Here is a 21,884-nt window from a genome sequence, read left to right as displayed (position 1 = left end):
TCCTCTTGTCTACATGTAAGGGAAGAGATTGTTGAACCCTTGGGGTGAAGCCCAAGACATTGAAAAAGTCCAAAAGTCAAAGAATTATGTGGTCATTGAAGTGGTCTCATATGCAAAGCATGGGAAGCGTCTTCATATGATGCCAACCCAGACTTCAACATGATGGCTACATATTTGCATGAAGTCACCAAAGCACTAAGGCAAACCCTTGTTTACCAACGGCAAGAGAGTTCAGAAAGCCCATTTTTGTTATGCATGGAATCTATTTGTAAACCCAACTATGAGTATGCTATCGTTGGCTTGTTTATATTTTTCATGGGTTACATACTTGTCAATATGAATTTTTGAGATGATTATCCAATGCCTTTCAATGTAATTGCTCATTGGTGTAGTATCACTTTATTGGAAGGGGAGTTTTCCAAGTTTTGGTTGGATCTACTAAGGAAAAAGAATGGATTCTTTCATGCTCAGTTGGGTGTCATGGAGAGTTGGTGCATAAGAGGATGTCAAGTCTATCAATGCATCAATGGGGAAAGGGATCTATGTACCACAACCTTTGATTAACCCCAAGGGACATGAAAAAGCATACATTCTTTAGGATTGACGATTAGAACCTCTTGATGTGCTTGAGCTAATTGATTCTACAAGAATGGAGATTATTTGTTCTATTAAGTCTTCTCATTTTCCTGATTCATATTATATTAGTAAGGAGAGTGGGCTTTGCAATAAATTTCCCCAAGAAGGTTACTGTACCAGAATAGAGAAATTTGAAACTTCATTGTCAACTCATTGACACTTTGGCCATGGCTACTAGGGACAATCTTATTGTTGTTGTTTTTGAGTAGCATAGTGATCTAGTAGCTTGGGCTACTCTTGTCTCAACTTAGGCTTTCATGCAAGCTCAAGAGGAGGAGAAACTAGAAGCCACTAGAACTCAATGTTGAATTAGATGGCTCAAGGTCAAAGATTGTCCATCGTCTACTTCTTCAATTTAGTAAAGCAAAAAAGGCTTCAAGATTTAATCATGGAGGTCACTAACATCAATGGAGTTAAACATGCATTTGATAAAGGTATTGTTGGAGCCTTCACAAGCTATTTCTCTAGTATTGTTGGTGAGTTTCCAAAAGTTGATGAAGGGTACTATGATCATGTGGCACATTTCCTCAATCTAGTTGTCAAATTGGTCTTGTAAACGCCCCGAACAACGTAGTATGCTTAACAATTATGATATTCGCTTGTTTTCGAGATTTAATATAAAAGAGAATGAACACTTAAAGCTGAAAATGAAAATTACTCACAAAATTACAGCCATGAAAATGTAAAAGTAATGGAGACAAGATTGAGGGTTGAAGATGGGCAACCCCCCCCCCCCCCCCCCCGAAGGAATGCATTTCTGCTCAACCCAAGTCCCTTAGGGAAGAGCTCAGTTACAATCAACCTGAGAGAGAAGAAGTAATTCTCACTCTCACAAGATCATGCAAAGATATACAAACACACATGCATTATCTATTATGCAATGATAAGAACTGATTTCTTTACAGTATGAGAGAAGAAAAAGGGAAATTCAGCCTTTCTCCATCGTTGATCAGCAGTACATGGATAGGGCTTGCTTCTTGTAGCTAAAATGAAAGAAAAAGCTCGAGAAGGAGGTGTTGTGATGAATTTACAAGCTTGATGTCCTGTAAACAGCAGTGATAGAAGAGGGAATATGGAGGAATTTGATAATGAAGAAGTGGGGGATGATGATGGGGATGGATGGGGCCAGTTTCTGGCTATCTGTGGGTGCTGTACATGAGTTTACAGCAAAGAAAAATGATGATCAATGAAGAAAAACGAGCTCTTATTTATAGGAGAGGGGAGAGCTAGTACAAAAGGGGAAAGTGGAGTAGCACAAGACAAGTGTCCAGCCACATGTCATGAGATGTGACAAGTGGTGGGACACTTGGAAACTTGTGTGACAAGTGTCTTGACACTTGTCTCTTCTCTATGGCCTTCCTTTTTGGGTTGAATACTGTCAATAATAGAAACAACCAAATTTAGTAAGCACAGTCAGAGTACAGAACTTACTATTTTTAGAATGACATCCCTATTTTTTAGGACTAGCATTTTTAGGCTAATTCGAGGCTCCTAAAATTTAGGGACCTCCTAAAATTTAGGGATCTCCTAGAATTTAGGGACCCCCCCAATATGGGTATCATATGAAAGCTTTTTCCGTGTACATTGCAAAAATGGTATCCGAATCTTCATGTGACTTTCCTATGCAAAGAAATGTGCATTTCAAGCTTTCAGCCCACACATGCACATTATACAAGCATTTCATGATCATGCCATCTTGTTGATTGTAACTGTCTGTTCTGGTGGATCTAGCCCACACTTCAAGGCATCAATCCTTTCTGTGTGCGAGTCTAACCCTGATATGCGTGAGTTCTAGTCACAGGCGCCCAATCGGGTCATATAGGTGGAAGTGTGAACTATCTTTTCTCTAACCCACCGTGTGGGTCCACCATAACCTGTGACCACTCATCAGTGGCCAGCTCCAATGCACTTTTCTTTATATCTAATTAGTGCAAAGGAAATAAATTTAATAAATCATTATATAGATAAATTAATGAAAAATGATACAAATTCTGTTTCTATAGAGTTGTGACAGCCCTCTGGCTTTTATTCAGCTGTCCTCAGCTGAAAATCTTCTTGATATTGTTGTAGAATATTTGGGTAATCCTTCATGAATTTTTCATCTACCCACTATGCATCTGTGGTGGGTAGATTCTTGAATTTTAGCAAGAATTTTCGTGTCACAAGGCCACTTCTCGTGGTTCGATCCTTGAGAAACAAAATCTTTTCAGGTTCCAAGAGTTGCTCTGTTTCTTCAACTTCTGGGGGATCTTCAGTAATGGGTTCCTTTGGTTCTGGTCCTATGTAAGGTTTTAGCAAACTTACATGAAAAGCATTGTGTATTTTCCAATGAGTAGGAAGCTCAAGTCGATAAGAAACTTCATTTATTTTCTCAATCACTTTGAAGGGTCCAAAGTATCTACTGGAGAGCTTTGGAAAAGATGAATTTTGACCAGAACCTTGTTTGAGCCTGCTTTTATCAAACTTTAGCAAGACATATTGACATTTTTCAAAAGCCAAAGGTCTTCTTCGTTTATCTGCTTGCTTCTTTTGTCGCTCTTGCGCAACTTTGATAGTGGCTCGAACTTGATCCATTGTTGTTTTTAAATCTGAAGCAAACTCATCAGCAGCAAAAATCTTATCTTTAGTGCGAATAATTGGAGGAGGAATCACTTTACCCTGTACTATTTCATTTGGAGCTTTCCCTGTGGATGAGTGCACTGTATTGTTGTAAGCAAACTCCAATAATGGAAGATATTTCTCCCATTGTGACTTATGTTCACTAACATAAGCTTTCAACATATCCAAAAGAGTGAGATTCATCACCTCTGTTTGGCCGTCAGTTTGAGGATGAAAAGCTAAGGAGAACTTTAAAGTGGTTCCCAAATTCTCAAATAAAGCACGCCAAAAGTTACTTGTGAATTTGGAGTCTCTATCTGAAATGATCTCAGAAGGCATACCATGTAATCTGAAGATATGTTGAATGAAAAGTCTTGCAGCTTGTGCGGATTTCAATGTTTTATGACATGGAATAAAATGTGATTGTTTGTTGAATCTATCAATTATGACCCAAATCATATCATGACCTTGAGGTGTTCTTGGAATACCTGAGATGAAATCCATTCTGATAGATTCCCATGGATCTTTGGGCACTGGAAGAGGTTGTAACAATCCTGGAATCTTCTGCCTATCATATTTGGATTTTTGGCATACCAGACAAGCCTCAATGAAGTTATGTGTATCTTTTTGTAATGTTGGCCAATAAAAGTAGCGCTCAATTGCACTTAGAGTGGCTGCCCTTCCTCTATGCCCTACATAAGGGGGTTCATGACTTTCTTTAAGCACCTTTTGTCGAACAGGAAGAGTGACACAAAGGCGATTGTTCATGAGAAGGTAACCGTCCTTGATGGAATAAATTGGATGAGAACCTCCTTGCTGTAAATTTGACCAAATTGCTGCAAAATCAGTATCTTCATCATAAGTATTCTTCATCGTTTGAAAATCTTCATGATGAGCCACTGTAATAGTTGCAATGCGAGGCACTCTAGAAAGTGCATCAGCAACTACATTTTGTTTCCCTGGAGTGTACATAATTTGAAAATGAAACATAGACAAGAAATTTTTCCATCTTGCATGTTTCTCCTGCAAATGCTTTTGAGTCTTGAAATACTTCAAGCTTTGATGATCGGTTTTAATAAGGAATTCATTGCCTAAAAGATAATGTTTCCATATCTTTAAAGCATGAACCACTGCTAAGAGCTCCTTTTCATAAATGTCATACCTTTTCTCCACATCATTTAGACGGCGGCTTTCAAAGGCTACGGCATGGCCTTCTTGATTTAGCACTGCACCAATACAATCACCGCAAGCATCTGCTTCCACCACAAATGGTTTTACCAGATCTGGAATGATAAGAACAGGTCCAGAAGTAAGAGCTGTTTTCAGCCTTGTGAAGGCTGCCTTCTCTTTTTCCTTCCATTGGAAAGAGATCTTCTTCTTTGTAAGGTCATGAAGTGGAGAAGCCATATGTGCAAAATGCTTGATGAAGTGGCGGTAATAAGAACATAAGCCAAGAAACGATCGCACCTCATGTACATCACGAAGATGAGGCCATTCTTGGATTATCCTGATCTTTTCAGGATCCATCTGAATCCCTTCGGAAGAGATGACATGCCCAAGGTAATTTATTTTATGCATGAAAAATTCACTCTTTTTACCATTTACCAAGAGTTGATTTTGTTGTAGTAATTGTAGAACAATTTCCAAGTGTTGATGATGCTCCTCTTCATTCTTGCTAAAGACAAGAATATCATCAAAGAAAGTACCGACATATTGTCGATGCTCTCTAAAGATGCGCTCCATCATTCGATTAAAGGTGGCTGGTGCATTGGTTAATCCGAAAGGAACCACCAAGAATTCATAAAGACCGTATGAAGTGCGGAAAGCAGTTTTGTGTACATCTTGTGGTATTACCCTAATTTGATGATAACCACTCTTTAAATCAATGCGGCTGAAAACCTTTGAGCCTCCTAGACGATCCAAAATGTCGTCAATTCTGGGAATAGGAAACCGATTCTTCACGGTGATTTTGTTGAGGGCTCGATAATCAATGCACATCCTGAATGTGCCATCTTTCTTTTGAACAAGAAGAATCGGTGAACAAAATGGTGAGCTACTTGGCCTAATTAGCCCACGGTTGAGTAGGTCTTCAACTTGCTTTCTGATTTCTTCTTGTTGAGGACGGCTCACACGGTATGGTGCTATATTAGGAGGAGAACTGCCCGGGATAATATCAATATGATGGTCTTCTGACCTTTCTGGGGGAAGCTGATAAGGAAGATCTTCCGAAAAACAATCTTTATACTTTTCCAAGAGCTGAAGTCGCTCTTGGTTTTCAGCATTCATATTATCTTTTTTATCAGTGACATAAAGCAGACAACATTGAACACAATCCTTAATTGCTCTAGAGACTTGCATATGGCTTACCATAGGTATGGTGTCTCCAGAAACTCCAGCTTGGATCTCGTACTTCTTGCCTTTGTTGGTGAGTTCTACCTTCTTTTTCTGAGAGAAGATGGTTGAATCTATTCTATGATTCCAGGGCATGCCAAGAATCACATCGCAACCATCAAGGTCTCCGATACAGAAGGTATCTTCGTCACTGTAGCCTTGAATTTGAAACTTGAGCTTGCCAATGTAGGGTATCACAGTCTTCACTGTGTCACCTTCATCAGCATTTAAAGCTTGGCGAACTTCTACCGGAGTGTCCATCTCTTCATTCTTTAATCCAAGCTCTTTAGCTAATTGCAAGGAAATAATATTTTCATTCGCCCCAAGATCTATCAAGAATAGTGCTTGCTTACCTTGCAACTGTCCCCAAGCTTTTAATAATTTGCGCGTCTCTGGAGTGTGAGTTGTGTTTGCAACTACATCACTGATAGCATTGATTTTCACTGGCGACTTAGGCTTGTTGTCAGAAACCTTGCTTTGTCCCTTGTTTGGACATTGCTTCGCTATGTGGCCTGTTTGTCCACATTTAAAGCACTTCCCTTCTTTCATGAAGCGTTGCTTTTCTTCTTCGGAAAATTGCTTTGCTTGTAGGTATAGATTGGAGCGAAATTGAGGAGCATTAGGAGGTGCATAGGGCTTCATCTTCTTTTGATTTGATGGCTGCTTTTGCCACTGTTTTTGTCCTTCATTTGGGGCTGAATACTTCTCATCATCAGCTACTCTCTTCTTATCATTCTTTTAGAATGATTTGTTGCCATTATGCTCCATTTCCCATGTCTCAGCATGGTCAATGAGTTCCCTGAGACTAGAACAATGATAATGATTAAGAGCAGTACGAAGTTTAAAATGCAAACCTCCTTGAAACTTCCTAAGCTTTTCCGAACTGTTGATCTTCTTGAAATGTTGGACCTTCAAAAGTAGCTCCCAAAATCTCTTGGTATAGTCACCAAGTGACTCATTTTTCCTTTGCCAAAGCCGATCCCATTCCATTTTTACATCTCTTTTGAAATGAACAGGAAGAAATTGGCTTTGTATCAGGCGAACAAAGGACCGCCATGATTTTGGGGCAGCATGATCATATTCCAACCCCGTCCACCAAGTATGGGCTAAGTCGGTTAAATGTAAAGCTGCAAACTTAATCTTTTCTTTTTCTTTATACTTGTCACGACCATACAAAATTTGAAATTGATGAATAAACTTCAGAAGAAGATCAGGATTTCGGGAACCATCATACATACTGAACTTGATCTTCTTTTCAAGTTGAGATAGTGACTTAGTCTTCTTCTTTTTCTTATGCCTTCGTCCATGCTCGGATCTTGAGGTTGAAGATGATGAAGTGCTTGATGGGGATAAAGATGGAGACGAGGGTGAAGAATGTCGACGCCTTTGACGATGATGAGGTCTTCCACGAGAAGGGTGAGACTGTTCATTACTAGAAGAGGATCCATCAGAATAAGCGCCATATGACTTTGAAGAAGAGGATGAGCTTCGACGCAATCTCTTTCTTTGTCTTGAAGTAGAATGGGACTGCCTCTTAGAAGTAGTTGGACTTCTTGATCGGCTCCTTTCATTGGTATGGCTTTGTCTCCTTGAAGTAGATGGGCTTCTTTCCTTGAATTCTTTGGGATTCTCAACTTTTTCTAGTTTGAGAAGTTGCTCACGAATTTGTTGATTCTCCTCTCTAAGACTTTGAATGGCTTGAAGGATAGCACTCGATTGATCCATTGAGACTAAAGAAAAAAAATATGCTCAAGCACTCAATGCAAGGGCTGAAAACAAACAAACTTATAGTTGTAAGCACTAGCAGTGTTGGGGGTGAGGACCGAGCCAAAGCTCTGATACCACTGTAAACGCCCCGAATAACGTAGTATGCTTAACAATTATGATATTCGCTTGTTTTCGAGATTTAATATAAAAGAGAATGAACACTTAAAGCTGAAAATGAAAATTACTCACAAAATTACAGCCATGAAAATGTAAAAGTAATGGAGACAAGATTGAGGGTTGAAGATGGGCAACCCCCCCCCCCCCGAAGGAATGCATTTCTGCTCAACCCAAGTCCCTTAGGGAAGAGCTCAGTTACAATCAACCTGAGAGAGAAGAAGTAATTCTCACTCTCACAAGATCATGCAAAGATGTACAAACACACATGCATTATCTATTATGCAATGATAAGAACTGATTTCTTTACAGTATGAGAGAAGAAAAAGGGAAATTCAGCCTTTCTCCATCGTTGATCAGCAGTACATGGATAGGGCTTGCTTCTTGTAGCTAAAATGAAAGAAAAAGCTCGAGAAGGAGGTGTTGTGATGAATTTACAAGCTTGATGTCCTGTAAACAGCAGTGATAGAAGAGGGAATATGGAGGAATTTGATAATGAAGAAGTGGGGGATGATGATGGGGATGGATGGGGCCAGTTTCTGGCTATCTGTGGGTGCTGTACATGAGTTTACAGCAAAGAAAAATGATGATCAATGAAGAAAAACGAGCTCTTATTTATAGGAGAGGGGAGAGCTAGTACAAAAGGGGAAAGTGGAGTAGCACAAGACAAGTGTCCAGCCACATGTCATGAGATGTGACAAGTGGTGGGACACTTGGAAACTTGTGTGACAAGTGTCTTGACACTTGTCTCTTCTCTATGGCCTTCCTTTTTGGGTTGAATACTGTCAATAATAGAAACAACCAAATTTAGTAAGCACAGTCAGAGTACAGAACTTACTATTTTTAGAATGACATCCCTATTTTTTAGGACTAGCATTTTTAGGCTAATTCGAGGCTCCTAAAATTTAGGGACCTCCTAAAATTTAGGGATCTCCTAGAATTTAGGGACCCCCCCAATATGGGTATCATATGAAAGCTTTTTCCGTGTACATTGCAAAAATGGTATCCGAATCTTCATGTGACTTTCCTATGCAAAGAAATGTGCATTTCAAGCTTTCAGCCCACACATGCACATTATACAAGCATTTCATGATCATGCCATCTTGTTGATTGTAACTGTCTGTTCTGGTGGATCTAGCCCACACTTCAAGGCATCAATCCTTTCTGTGTGCGAGTCTAACCCTGATATGCGTGAGTTCTAGTCACAGGCGCCCAATCGGGTCATATAGGTGGAAGTGTGAACTATCTTTTCTCTAACCCACCGTGTGGGTCCACCATAACCTGTGACCACTCATCAGTGGCCAGCTCCAATGCACTTTTCTTTATATCTAATTAGTGCAAAGGAAATAAATTTAATAAATCATTATATAGATAAATTAATGAAAAAGGATACAAATTCTATTTCTATAGAGTTGTGACAGGTCTCTTTAGACAAAGCAATCAATTTGGACCATCCTTTCTATGAAGAAGAATTAAAGGTTTTTGTCTTTAGGATGAAGAAGTGCAAATCTCCTATGAGTGATGGTCTCCTAATAGAATTTTCAAAGACCCTCTATGATTGCTATAAAAATGATCTATATTATATGCAAAAATGCATGTGATTTTTTGGACTTAATGAATGGAGAAATAATTAAATCTTTGAAGATGTTAGTGTGGTGCTATCCTTAGGCCATTGTGGATAACAAAGAACTTTTCTTCTGATGGTCCCAAAAAAGCATTTAACATTTATAATAGAGGTATCTCAACTTGGGCAGACTTGTGGAATGCAACAAAGTTAGATTAGATCTCTATTAATGAGGTCGCAACAAGGAGGTTCTCCCTCTCTAACAAAGAGAAGAAACATTTAGTTATTCTCTTCTCTAACATTAAGACTAACTAGCCATCCCCAATTATAGCCAACATTCTCGTGAAATTTTTTGTCTTTGAATGATATTCCAATGGCTAGGGTTATAAAATTTCTACTTTCTCTTAAGAAGGATTTCATGCTTAAAGCCCATGGGTTTTGGAAAATATTCAATCACTCCTCTCCATTAAGAAATTCAGGTGCTAGTTGCATTTGTAAGTTAACACAACAAGCCCGTCTATCTAAGTAATGACTCTTTGAAGTCATGGGTGTCCTAAGCCTACATTGTATAGACATCTTGGATTGGGAGGGGTGCTTACTATGGAATGGGCTCTTCTCCCTATTGTATGCACTACCTTGTAAGCCATTGTGTTGATGGTTGGAAGAGCAAGCATGTGATTAGGAGTGGGGGAGTAGGAGGTGGATCCAATGTGGTAGGATTTAAACCTTGGAGATTACTAAGTAGGACTACAAAAATTTGTGAAGCCATCGTCAAATGGGTCTAGTACATGCCCCTTAGTAAATGTGGCAAAGGGACCTCTAATGGTCCAACAAATTGAGGAATGGGCTAAGGGGTTGATGTAGAAGCGCTCCATGTGATGAGAGGGGAAGGATACTTCATTGAGCTGAGAGTTGTTGCCTCTCACAAGATAGCATCATCATCACCACTCTAAGGTTCCAACCACTAGAATTGCTACAACCCAAGCAACGACAACAAGCTTGCTGGCTTTGTCTAGTATGAGACAAGTTCTTAGATTTTGCTTCCAATGTTGAGAGTGACAACAATTGTTGCACAAACACAATGATAAGCTTTCTACAATCAATGTCAATGCTATATACGAACAATAATATCTCATCATATGTCAATCGGATGGCCTTGGCTCAAAGTATCAACTCTCTCGACTTGCAAGATAAATTCATGAATATATTTAGTGCACTTTCTCTCTGCCTCTCTACTGCTCCCTCTCCTTCTCTTCCTTAAGCTCTTAACCATACCTCAATGGTGTTGATATCTCAATATGCACATGCCAAGAGATGATCCTCTCACAAGATAAGAAACTTATGACACTTAGTGTCAACCATACCTTGATAGTCTTGAGCGCAAGCAAATCTTCACTTGTCATACCATATCAACTTTGAGCAGACTTCACGGTATCAAGCTTAGACTTGAGTATATCAAGGCAGGGTTGACACTTGGTATCACAAGTTATATTCTCGAACAAGAGAATCTCCTCTTAGTGTACACATTATATTTTTTTTCTCTTGATGTACCAAAACCTTTATTCGTACTCTATCGACCATACTATTGTGCTATGGGCTAGGTGGGGTACCATGCTATATCCACGTATGGCCAAATCAAGGCCAACACATGACCCTACTATAAAACACAAACTAGCCCATACTACACATAGGAATTCATCATGGCAAACAATTACTTTCATGAATTGATGTGCTCTTTCATCCCAAAGGATATGTGTACAGTATAGAATTAGCAACTACATGTGTAGTATGGGGCTAGTTTTGCATATTGCAGCAAGGTTGTCCATTGCATAGAAATTGCCACCAACAAACATCTTTCATGAACTTCTCTCTCCACACTCTAGCAAGGATAATGGCCATTGTAACTAGCTTGGTCAAGTATGTAACACATTTGTGTTTTGCACATTGGCTATACTAAAAGAAGATAAACAATGATAGTGTATATATGTGTAGTGATAATTACCTGTCTCGAACTCCCCAAGTAGGACTCTACCCCCAAAAAAGCGGTAAACACGTCATCCCCTCACACACATAGACAACACATCTTAGTAGATAGCTATCATAGCTCTTAAATACGAGCATTTTTGCATGATTGAGAGATTAAATATTGCCATCCTTGTCTCACACAAGTGATGCCATAAACATAGACTCCACTCTCTTTTACCAAAGCCCAAGGGCTTAGATCCTTTACATAATCAAAAAGCAATCAGGTGCTATACATTGATATATGATATATGAAACATATAAGACAAGAACACAACCAGGCTTTCATCAATCAAAGTGTAAGTGCACAATGAGCTTTAGAGCTTAGATATAATAATTTTCTAGCCACACTCTTTGGCCTTAACCATAAGCACACTAAGTGTCCATAAATTTTTTTTACCAAAATTATCAAATAGGGTCAAAAGTGACCCAGGGTTTTCTTGTGAAAATATACAAGTTCCTCCCTTCTCAGGTCCTAGATAGGGTAGCACCCTTGGTAAATTGTCAAGCATTGAATGTCATCAAATATATTCTTCCTTTTTTGCCAATAAGATCCATTTTCAAAGCAATCAAGTTATGGAGTTGAGCATGAGATAACTAATCCTAAAATTTCTTCCACAATTTCTTGACTTACATACAAGCCCAAAAAAGATGAAATGCACTTTATTCAAACTCCTTGAATAGTGAATAGTGTTTAAATTTTTCCAACCCCCTGTTTTATCTTCAGTAGGCAATCTAGCCATGATAGTTCTCCAAAGGAGCACGTTATGCCTAGCAAATGAAGCAACCTTTCAAGAAACTAGTAATCTTGTCCTAGCTAGCTTGAAAAGGACGTCTAGTGGAAATTTTTAAAAAGGTAATAAAAAAACATCTTGACAAGTGGAAGTGGCAAGAGATACGTTGCATGTGTGAGTTGAGTCTAGCTCAACATTGCACCTTAGGAGTGGCAATTATCCCACCTTTGACATAGACTTTGTAAGCATATTATTATTTGATTTATTTTAAATTTGGCTTGCTTGATAGTTTGTTAAATTAATATTTATTTTGAGTGTTTTTTTAAAAGTTCTCATTTGTTTGTCATTAGTTGCAATGAGTGAGGTGAAGAGGGAGTATTGGCCACAGCACAACCTACACCATCTTGTGAGTAAGCTATTCCAATGGGGAGGACATGTAATGTTTAATTCCACTATCCTTGCACACAATGCTTGATTCAACTAACCTTGATTTTGTGGTTCTTTCTTCTTGCATGATTCTTATGATGAGCTTTGGTAGGTTGAGATCTCTTAGTGGAGATCTCATCATGTTGTACTTTATTTTTTAACATAGTCTTCCATATGTATGCATGTATAGACTCTATGATCTTTTGCAAAATACATCGAGTTGGGGTTATCTTGTCTGTCATTTTGTACAAAGCTTACCTACATTAGTCCATATCTTATAGGATAGCAAATATCAAAAGCAAGTATTTGGCCTTGTAAAGGGCTAAATCCCTACTACTTTTTTTTCCCTTGTGCATTTATCGGTATATGCATCAACATGGATTTTTGCACACATCCCAATATACACTAATATTGTTATGTCTATACACCATTGCATTTACTGACAATATTTTTTTTGCTTATTCTGATGCTTCTATAGGTGCAAATTGACAGAGCTTTTATCAATGTTTATTCCGATTATGGGTCCTAACATTTCAAAACAAATTTTCATGCATTTTCATATAAAAAATTATTGATATACCCTTCATATGTAAGGTTATTATCGAGTTTTTATTTGTACGATCTATATACAAGTTTATATTTTATGGTCTAATTATTATCTTAACTTTAATATCATGAAATTGCATCAAAATAATATGTATTTTTTAATAATATGACGGTTTCTAAATCCATCTATTCCATTACAATTTGTAGAGTATCTTCCAACCATCATGTTATTTTTAATTAAAATTTCTCCCATAAACCTCTATTTTTTTATATTATCACTTAGAGAAACTTTGGATGTGCTAGAAGATAAACTATCTTTAGCTTTGGAAATACAATTTTAAATTTTAATGATTCATATACTATGTTTTTGCATGTTTTTGTTTTAAGGTTTGCAAAGAAAAATATTGGTGATTGTGCATGAAAAATAAAATTATCATATAAGGTTTTTATGTCTAATTCTATTTGTCTTCCTTTCCATATTTGATTTAGAATATTAATCAATTGAAAATAACTTTTTCACATAACATATCTTGTTCACATGTAATTTCGTTTAAGTCATAGTATTTTATTTTACCAAACCAAAATATAGCTTTAAATATGTCATAATCTTTTTAATCAAAGATCCGTTTATCTTTTGCTAGACAAGTTCAATAGAAATCATCACATGTTAATGGTTAGCACCTCTATGTTTAATAGATCTCATTCCATTATTAGCACAATCAAAGGTTATCTTTTTGAATTAATAACATTTCATGAAATATAAGTAGATTGATTTATTTATATTTTTCAAAAAAGTATTTTCAAGTTTATTAATTTATAAAAAATATTTTTAAATGATTTATCAAAGCCTATAACATAAAATGTATTGTTATTCCATGAATATTTTAAGTACTTTTTCTTATATAAACCATGAGTTTTTATAACCATGAGTGTTGTTTAAATGTGTATACATAAAAGTGTTTAAAGCCAAAATTGATGGTCATATTCCACTTACCCTTGTTGGACCACTAAAAAATATATCCCTTGACGTATTAGGTTTGTGTTGTTTTTTATAAATAACAAATCTGATAAATTTCATTGTTCATTGCTTCATAATTTGAGATTATTAACATAAATATCATTAACAGGAAAATGGGAAATTTTTATTTTTGTTAATATATTAATTTTATTTTTAGTTGATAAAATTGATGAAAAATCCATTTAAATATCATAACTTTCAATATTTTTCAATTTTATTTTTTCACTTTCTATGCCCTTTAGGGCATATGATTATACAATGGTACACAATGGTGCACGTCCCAAAAATATTACCCTCTTATCAACTTTAGTTAACTGGTTCACTTAGCCTTGGAATGAGTGGGTATATTGCTTTTTGAGAAATAAGAGCTTATTTTAGAAAATTAAAGAAAATGGATTCTCTGTGTGTGTGTGTGTGTGTGTGTGTGTGTGTGTGTGTGTGTGTGTGTGTGTGTGTGTGTGTGTGTGTGTGTGTGTGTGTGTGTGTGTGTGTGTGTGTAAAAAGGGCAATTCTCTTGTGTGTAATAGTGCACTCTTATTTCTTTTAATTAGAATTTTAACTAATTTCTTTACAAGCATGAATTAGTTTGATCTTAGTAGGTTATATGCTAGAATCACAAGTGACATTTTGATATATGAATTTTCAAATTTTCTCATTGTTATTTTCAAGATAGGTGGATGCTTTTTTAATCCATGATTATGTTTGCTACCTCTATTTTTGAATTTAAAAAAGTAATCATGTATTTTTCACAAGATCAATTTGTCATTTTTCATAAACATATTAAGCATCAAAATTGATGGTCAAAATATTTTGCATTAGTTGAAAAAAGTAATCATGTATTTTTCAAAAGATTTACTTGTCATTTTTAATAAATATAGTAAGCATCAAAATTGATGGTCAAAATATTTTACACTAGTCGAAGAATTTGGTTGTATGCATTTAGTAATATTTTGATTTGTATTATAACTTGAGTTTTTTTGAAATAATTTTAACAATGAATCAAAGGTTCCCAAATTTGTTCAACACATTTGAATAAGTAACAAGGAATATTGGTTGTTCTAATTATCTAATCGTAGAGAAAAAGAATTTGAAGGTATCTTTTTATTTTGAGACGTTTTAAGTTTTTTATTGTCTCTAAATTCAATAGTAACTTTTTATATTTTTAAATATTTGTATGATTTAAACACCTTAAGCTACAAACTATCCACCAATGTGTGTACCTTTATGCATTATCACCCACATTAACTCAATACCTTTTTTCCTTAAGACTGCTAATGCTTTAAAAGAAGGTTTGTTGCACGTGGCATTTTCCATTTAACTTTTTTATGATAGGAATATGTCACCTAAATAAAGTGTTTGAAATTACAACTCTTCACAATATTAATCTTTTAAGCTATCTAAATGAATATTATTTTCATAATATTCTATAAATTAACATTTAAAATTCATAAGCTATGATTTTCTCAAAGGTAAAATATTATGAACAAAGCTATCTATTGCTTTATTTATTTCAAAATTGGTAATGTTATCATTTAGTTCAAGTTTTTTATTATTAGTACTTTGAAACTAATTTATTTTCCTTTATATTGTTGTTTTGATGAATGTTTTAAAAGCATTACATCTAGTAATTATTTATACTTAGATAATTCTCATTATATAAAGTATTAGATGAAACATTTTTAAATCACACATTATTTATTTAGATCACAATTACCATGTCCCTAATTCAAAAAATATGTTTGGTTTTAATGTGTGTTCTAATTGATTCTTTGGAATCTTTTGATAAGCATCATGTCATCATGATTTTTTGGATTTGGGGATACATGCATTCTTTTCAAATTTAGACGTATGTAAAATAGTACATCCTTGCATAAACATCAAATGCCTTTGAAAATGTAATTTTACATTTAGGATTCAAGCTTTCATGTGACATCCAAGCTTTACAGTTCATTAATGAGATCATCATATTTTTCATTGAGCATTAATCCAACTTGCATATGGCCGTTTAAAAAAATACATTATTCATTGAGCATTAATCCAACTTGCATATTTTTCATTGAGCATTAATCCAACTTGCACATGCATTTGCTTCATATGGCCGTTTAAAAAAATACATTATTCATTTATTCTCCAACTTGCATGGAATAACCCTAATAACTTATTTTCGTGTTATGAGGCAAAGAGAGAAAAAGAAATAGAGCACTACCTTAGACTTGAACACCAGTAAGAACTCAAATCCACTATGAGACTTAAGACATTTCAAGCAAAAGAAATATAGAGTTGTAAAGGAGTGAGAAGATATTCATAATTTGGAAAAAAAACTAGCCACATTGACTGGGTATAAGATGTAAGAGACTTTTATTTTTCCATTATTCATAGTGATAACAAAGGCAATCGCTTTTATCTTAGCTTCTCATATAACTTTCACGGTTTCTCTCTTTCTCTCTCCATTTCTAATATTTCTCTCTCCTTGTCCAAACTTTCTCTCTCCTCTTTCTCTCTCTCTCTCTCTCTCTCACACACACACACACAATATTTTCTATCCTCTCAATCCCCTTCGTGAATGAAGTGGTACCAGAACCACAAGTCTTTTGCCCATTTTCACTCACATTTCAACCCTATTTTCTCCATTTTTCATTTAGAAAATCCATGGCCACTCTAGTGTACAATAGGTATAAACCTTACAGGAAGCATTATAGTGACCACTAGTCCTTCGCATGAAGAAGACAAGCCTTATTGAAGACTTCTATAGAAGATGATGATAAAGTTGGAGGCAGAAAATAGTAGCTCGTCTCTAGTGACACTTATTTTCATGGTGATTGTGCACATTCATTGCTAAGGTAGCACATATTCATTGCCTTTATATTTCCATGTATTGGCATTCATGTTTTCATTTGTTCATAATTGATTTAATGTAGACTTGCTCCATGAGAGGCAGCACTTGTATGTAACCAATCATCCATGATATTTTACTTTTCTTTAATCAATCGAGGATAATTGCTTTCTTATCCCTAGGATGATGTCATGATAATTAATTTAGTTGTATTTTGATATTAAAAAAGTGGATTTTATTACTAGATACGATATACATTTTCAATTTTTACTGTTGCACATGTCTACATGTAACATTAGTTACATTATGTGAGTTGGATAGCTATGAATTTAATGTGTTTCAAATCTTTGGTGAGTAGATCATTAGTGGTTGGAGAGATGAATATTTCATGATGAGAGCACTTTGGTATTGTGCAAATAATACTTTGTACACTCTTACTGTGTGATATATTATTTACACAAGACCATTTGATAGTTTGAGAACCTTCATTTAGTGTTATGGCTAGGCATTTATTTTGTTAAGCCAAAACATTATGTAGAATTTAGGATTTGTTCTAGATATTATGAAAGGCAAGGCCACTTAAACAAAGGAGCACAAAGTGGAGTAATATCTTATTTTGAGCACAAAAGATTGGAAATATACTAAATACATCCACTAGTGAGGTGCTCACTTATGCATGGGGGCAAATTGTACCCAATCTCTCTCTCTCTCTCTCTCTCTCTCTCTCTCTCTCTCTCTCTCTCTCTCTCTCTCTCTCTCTCTCTCTCTCTCTCTCTCTCTCTCTCTCTCTCTCTCTCTCTCTCTCTCTCTCTCTCTCTCTCTCTCTCTCTCACAATTCCTCAAGCTCATCTCAATTGCTAGGTATGCTATTGAATTTTGGTTAAATTATTATTACTTTATAATGGAAGATTCAACATTACATAATATGAAAGTTACTATATTTTTGAATATGCGACAAAATAAAGTTTGAATTTCTCTCACATATGTATGGATGCTAGGATTAGATGGAATAGTTTCTTTAATAAATGAGATCACTAGAAGAAATTCAATTAATTATGGATATGATTTATTTATATTTATTCCATTCTTGATATATATTATTTGTGCATTTAACGTGCAATTCATTTGTAAATTCTTGTATATCTTAGTCCTAAGGTTGGACATGATTATTTAATTGAGGCCAAAGATAATGTTTAAAATTTAAATATTACTTATTTTAAAAAAGAGTAGCTTTTCATGAGAAGAGCTTAAAGGATGGATGTAATATCATATTTTGGGCACAATATCTATAAAATCAAGAAATATCAAGAAATACATACATTGAGGAGAGCCCCTTCAATGCATTTGAGAGAGAGAGAGAGAGAGAGAGAGAGAGAGAGAGAGAGAGAGACCTTGCACACTTTTGGTGTCGTGCTTCTCTTTTTGCATGTTTATTTCTATTTCCTTTGTGTTCCTTCAATTCGGGTAATTGAGCAAGGTCTATCAATTTGTGAATCAATTTTTCCAACATGGAGCTGCTATTAGTTGCCACCTTGATTGTATTGTTGTTGATGGTGAAAATAGTGAAGGAGAGTGTGTGATTATGGCCATTATCTTATTGAAGATGGCAATGTTATTGTTGTTAGTGTAGTCTTGGAGATAGAGGTATTGGTAGCCCTGTTTCATGTGGATAGGAGTTAATAGGGTCTATCACATGGCAGTTTTGAAGCTAAGATTGCGCACAATGAAGGCCACCCAACAAAGTCCAAGTGTGCTTGTGACAATGTGGAGTTTGTAGATGTTCCCAAAGGTACTCTAAGGAGTTCTACTTGCCTACATGTTGTAAAGTCGCAAGTGGAAGTGATGTCGATGCTCTTAGTTTGTGAACCTTGGGTCAAAAGCTTGGTGTTTCTTAACAAATACAATGAGTATGAGGGTGCAATTATGTTTGATGTTGAGAGTGTTTTTTTGTTTACCATTGTAGACATGTTGTATGTGCCTAAGAGTTATCCTAGAATAAATAAGTTCATCAAAGAGGAGTTGTAAAGTGGACACACCCTCTATACACCATGTAGTACATAGTTTTGCCTATAAAATTTGTGATGCTATCCTATTTATTTAGCTACCAGAGGTTTTTAAGTAGTATATGTGTTTTGATATATGATGACTAACCTTATTCTTGTTAGGCAGGGGACTAAGAGGAGAGAAAGGACTACAAGAGAGAGAAAAAGAGGAAAGAGAGTTTGGATGAGGAGAGACAAATACTAGAAATGGAGAGAGAAAGTGAGAGAAGCTATGAAAGCTGCAAGAAAATGTGAGATGAAAGAAATTATATATATTATTTTTGCTAAATAATGGAAAATTGTCAGGAAGGGGACTAAGAGGAGAGAAAAGATTGTATGAGAGAGAGAAAGAGGAGAGATAAAGTCTAGAAGAGGAGAGAAAAATACTAAAAATAGAGAGAGAAGCCATGAAAGTTGTAAGAGAAGATAAGATGAAAGAGACTATCTTTGTTATTGTCGAATGAATGATAAAATAAAAGTCTTTTACATCTTATACCTAGCCAATGTGGCTAGTATTTTAATTTTCCCATATTATTAATATCTTCCTAGTCTTTTACATTCTATCCCTACCTAAAGTCTTGTGCTCTCAAAAACAAAATAGGGACTTATTAAATAATTTTGATTAAAATGAGGACTAAAGAGTGAGCCTCTTTTATATACAACATGATGCTAGGAGGCATATTTCACGGTGGATTTTGTGAGGTTTTGCGATAGATTTTGTAAAATTATATTTATTGCCGGGGCTCATACACAAGGTGGATTCCTTGTGCGAAAAGTCGATGGGGACACCCGTCCTTTTCGGGTGTCTTGTTAATTTAATGTGCAAGTGGGTGATTCCATAGCGGGTGATTCCGTAAAATACATATTTAAATTAATAGACATTTATGAGTTTAGAGTGCGCACTCGTAATAAATTAAGGTTAGGATTGAGTTCTAACCAATTTATTTATTTTATAGCTGAAGACTGCTAGGTATTCACTTTTATCGGTTTAATTTTATCATTTTCTAACAATTAGGAATGCTTCAGTTGATGGGTAGAGCAGGTAGCAGTGGCGTTGGGGGAAGCACTGGGTGATAGCGTATATTCAAGTTATTTAGAAGAAATTATCATTTTTGATGGTGCGCATTTTAAGCGTGGCGCCAATATTTATTTTGATGTGCTTATTTATTGAAGTGCCTGACATTTATTTATTATTTTGTATGCACATGGGCACACGATTTAAATATTTGTTATTGGACATTGTATTTGGGCACAACCTAACGCTTTGGGTGTCCAATAGCTTTAATTCTTTAGTGGGACAAAAGCAAACACAAAAGCTAAAGCATGCTAATTGTAAATTGGGCTATTTTTTTAACTTGGAGATGAATAATATATCAAATATGTGCTTTGTGGAGTACTCACACAAGGCATGGGGGGAGATTGTACCCAATTAGTCTTTTGCTTCATGTCGTACAAGTCTTCTCTCTTGGTTTTTGTGCAAAAGTAGAGTTCTTTTGTTCTTAGGGACCTTTCGGCGCTCACTACGCGCGAATACAGCATCCGATCTGTGCACTAGTGATATCAGAGCGAAGTTGAGATCGAGGGCTTCCAATTGCTTACCATCTCGCGCGAAGGCAGAGCTCCTGGAATGATTGAGCTCTACAGTCAGTCTCGTGGCAATCTGTCAATATCAACATGTTTGTGGCAGTGAAGAACCCCATACTATGCTATTGGATCGCAAAGGACCGGTCTCTATAGGTGGAGGACCACTCGGGAAGTTCCTTTGCAAAATGTTTTTTCTCAGAGAAAAGGAGATAAGTAACTTCTATTCAATTGAGATTAGAAATCTTATTAAGCTTAATAAAAAGCTTAAGGGCCATAAATTTTCCATCCGTGGCAGAAGTGTGTACTCCTTGGCGACATTGATGTCAACATACTCTCGTCCTGGCGTAGACCAGATAATTCGATTAAGCTTCTTTTTAAAAAAGTTAAAGCTTAAAGCTTTAAGCTTACTGAAGCTTCAAGTCTACTAAGTCACAAAGGTTAGCATCTCAAGATTCAACCTCTCCCATAGCGACTGTTCGTAAACAGTTAGTCATAGATGGGTTTTGACTTCCATCGAAGCCCTTGTTCACACCTGTGGACTAATAGAGTCAAATTCCATCAAACAGATTGCTATACGCAGTCTGCACACATAAATTATCTTCTTGGAAGATGACCATGATATCAAAATCCGCATCCGCAAAGAATAAATACTACAAAAAACCATAAAAGAAGAAGAAGAAGAAATAAGCCTTGTAAACCCAACTTTGAGCTACGCTCATCCCGCTAACAAGATTTCGAGTGGGTGAGGTTTTTTTGAATTTTGCAGGATGTTCGATTAAGCCATGGAAGATTTTATGGATGAAGGTGACCTACCTGAACCAACGATGGAGAAAAAATTGGATTTGATTATGATGCAGCTTCAAGAGGAACGAATAGCACGTCAAACTTTGCAAGCTCAATTGGCCAATCTGCAACGATCTACCACAAACCAGAATGGACCGCAATCTGAAGATCTTATACGATGTACGATCGATGCAACACTTGAAGGGCAATCTATTCGAAAATTAACAAAGATAAGTAAAAGAAATTTCAAATTTTGTACTTTCAATGGGTCACGCGATGGAAATACTATACTTGCTTTTATCAGTCAATTTGATGATTATTTCCATAAAGAACAGTATGTTGAGAAATACAAAATTAAGTGTGTCACTAATCATCTAATGGATAGAGCATCCCTATGGTGGACTGTTGTTCGCAAGAGCATTGATTGTCCTACTACTTGGGAGACTTTCCAAAAGAAATTTTTGTAGAATTTCCTTCCACCCCAATTCCACAAAAAAGCAATCAAACAATGGGATCTTCTGCAATAGAGGGATCGTGAGTCTATTTTACAATATACCGAGCATTTTTGGAATGCTTTATTGCAACTTTGAATGCTCGAAGATGTATCTGAGGCAACCCATAAACACAAGTTTATGTCTGGCTTACTTGGACATTTTTATGCGGAGTTCAACATGTTCAAGCAAATGACTCTCGAAGATGCAATTTCCTTGGCCCATGACATTGAAGACAAAATTCGAGGATGAGAGAAGCGACCACAACAATTTCAAACTAATGGTAACTTTGATTCAAAAAAATTGAATTCAAATTTTCGAAGATTCAATCAAAA

Source organism: Lygodium microphyllum, chromosome 17, assembly GCF_053477565.2.
Source record: "Lygodium microphyllum isolate KBCC chromosome 17, Lygodium_microphyllum_v1.1.10, whole genome shotgun sequence".
Taxonomy (NCBI): Eukaryota; Viridiplantae; Streptophyta; class Polypodiopsida; order Schizaeales; family Lygodiaceae; genus Lygodium; species Lygodium microphyllum.
This window is presented reverse-complemented; position numbering follows the sequence as displayed.